This window comes from Camelus bactrianus, chromosome X (assembly GCF_048773025.1).
Source record: "Camelus bactrianus isolate YW-2024 breed Bactrian camel chromosome X, ASM4877302v1, whole genome shotgun sequence".
In the NCBI taxonomy this organism is placed as follows: Eukaryota; Metazoa; Chordata; class Mammalia; order Artiodactyla; family Camelidae; genus Camelus; species Camelus bactrianus.
In genome coordinates, this window is record NC_133575.1 from 86898910 (window position 1) to 86902004 (window position 3095).

Consider the following 3095-nt stretch of genomic DNA (forward strand, 5'->3'; position numbering starts at 1 on the left):
GCCTGAGATTTTGCACCTCTTACAAGCTCTCAGGTGATGCTGATTTTTCTGGTGTAGGATCCACACTTTAACCACTGCTCTATACTAAAATCTTATGGTGGTTTCTCTCAAACCACTGTGAAAAGTAACAGCATGATACAAAGCAGTGTGATACAGTGAAAGAGCACTAGTCTACAACTCAAGAAACTTGGATTCTAGTCCTTAACTTGTCATCATTCATAGGACCTGGATGAAACCTTCTCTTAGCCTTAAGTGTCTTACCTACAAAATAGACTGGTTTAATGACCATTAAATCAGAAAGCTGGGACTTCTTTCAGTTTTTCAGTTTACCATCATAGTTGTGTTATCTCAAATTTGATAAACAATTCCATGAAATCTAACTCAATATTTCTAAAACAGTAGTGAGAGATTTTTCTCTAGAATACATGTTATGATTATGAAGTAATGAAGACTATTTTAATCAGTAAGCCAGAGCTAATACATTCAAATTAGTAACATCCCAATTTCATGTCATCACCATGTATCTAGTCCAATGATGTTGTCATTGTCCCAAATATTTTTGGAACTCTTTTAATATACATCAAAGTCAGGTTTTAGGTTATACAAGAAAAGCAATCTTATTACTTTTAAAATCACACCTCACTGGTCAAATGTAGCCAGTATTCTCACTCACATTAACCACCAGACAGCCCTTAAAATGACCCTTGGTTATTTCAAAAAACCAAAATTGCCCTGGAAGAACAGAGTCTTGGACATTAGGGGGAAGAAAACTCATTTGAGAACTTGATAAAAGATTGCAGCCCTCCCCGGAAAAATGCATCAGCATGCAAAAAAATGTTGCCAACAACTTAAATCCCTAGACTCTTAGAAACTCCCAATCTGGGGAGATAAATATTTACCGCTACTAAAAAATCCAAATGTTCCAAAAAGACTCAGAAGGAATCGTTTAGAGGCAGCTTCTCTGAAACAAATGAACAACAGGAAATGCACTGAACTTGGGGTGTGAATAAGGCACCTCAAAATTCGGATTCTGATTTGGCTATGTCCCTAAGCAGTTTGAAGCAAACAAGTCACTTTTCTCTTAGTGTCAATTTCCTCATTTGCGAAATGGAGACAGGACGAAAAAGGGATTGAGCTATATCAGTGGTTCTCCATCTGTTCATTGAAACAGCAGCATCAGTATCACCTAGGAACTCATTAAAAATGACTACTGAATCAGAAACTCTGGGTGTGGGGCCTGGCCATCTGTGTTTTAACAAGCCCTCCAGGGGATTCTGATGTACACTTAAGTTTAAGAACCACCAAGCTAAATGATCTCTATGAAATTCCTTCAAGCTCTCAAATTTATTTGGAAAGTAACTTCGGTTAAGATACATAACAAAAACCAATAGTCTCAGTCATATCTTGTTAAAAAGATTTTCTAAAATTTCTAAGGAAATAAAAGGATAAGAATCTCTATTTTTATGTCCCCCACATTATCCTTATACTCTTTATAAATACTAGGTATACATATCTTTACCCATGTGGTCCAATTCTGGCTGAAAAAGAAAATTCTTCAACCCAGAGCTAGGTGAGACAGAAAATACCTGATTCAGCTTACCTTGAACAGTTACCCTCCCTCCTTCCTGCTACTCAAATTATTCCATGGATTTATTAACTAAGTAGTAGAGGAAACAACTGGAATTTGTTTTTATCTAAAAGTGGTATCTTGCTTTCACTGAAAATGTGCTCAAGATACATTATCAAGAATTATCAAGCAATAATAAAAGTATTCTCCCTTAGTGCAAACAAAAGCAGAATTATTTTGAAATTAATAAGACTAATAGTTTTTGTTTCCATTTCAGGCAAGTAAATCAGATATTTGGTATTAAGGAATTATCTTTATTGAGGTATGATGGTATCAGAGTTATGTATAAAATAGAAGTGTCCTTATCTTTTAAAAACCTGATACTACAATACTTAAAAATGAAGTATGTCACCTGTGGGCTTTAGTAACATCAAGTGTTGAGGTAAGGTGAATGGGTAGGGTGGTAAAAAAGATTGGCCATGGAAGAGCTGAAGTAGATATGGGTGTGGGGATTCATTTTACTGTCTTACAAAACTTTTTGTAAGACAAAGCAGAAAATATATCAATTCTCTTGTCTGCTGTTTTTGAGAAAAAAATAAGCATATCGGGATCCCAGCAACCAAATGAATAAACTAGAATGTTAGGAATGTTATTTACCCACTACAAAGCAAAATAACATTGTACCTAAATCTAGTACCTATCAGTCTATTACTAAGAAACACAGATAATGTAATATAAACATTTCACTTACCAGGAGATCCAAACTGACAGTGAGGAAGATGGTGGAAGACTGTCCGACTAAGTTAACAGGGGCTCTATTAAGGCTCTCACATCACAAGAATAAAGAGACACTCTGAGGGATGATTCTGAAATACACATTTCTACTTATTTGTAAGCAGTTTTAAAAAAAAGTCTTTAAAAATTTAAGTCCCAGTGTTGTCACTTAAAATCGATTTTGCATTAGAGGGGGATGAACTCAGAGAAAGCTCCATGGTAGCAATCTTTACGACAATAAAAACAGAAACTGGCACCCAATTTCCACGGTATTCAAACGTGAAATCGTATTCATAGTCAAATGAAATAGTCAATATTTGAGAAATTTTTCCATTAAACCACCAAGTTCCCAACTCTGATAGTGGCTTTAATGAAGCAGTAAAAGAAACAGTCGCTCTCCCTCTCATACCAATTACTTACAACAGATAACTGTGGGTAGCGGCTTTGAGTCACTGATAAAATTTCACTCGTAAAATAATGATAGTGGTCACTACATAAAACATCTAATCCAGTACTATCCAATAGAACTTTCTGTGATGATGGAAATGTTCTGTATCCTGTATTTTCCAACATAGTAGCCTCTTGCCATAGGTGGCTACTGGGCACATATGTCGCTACATGAACTGTTACTAATGGAATCAAGGAACTAAATTTTAATTTAATTCATTTAATAGCCACATGTGGCTAGTGGCTAGCATAATAAACAGCACATATAGCCCCAGAGTACCTGAGGGAAGAAAAACACACACCCACA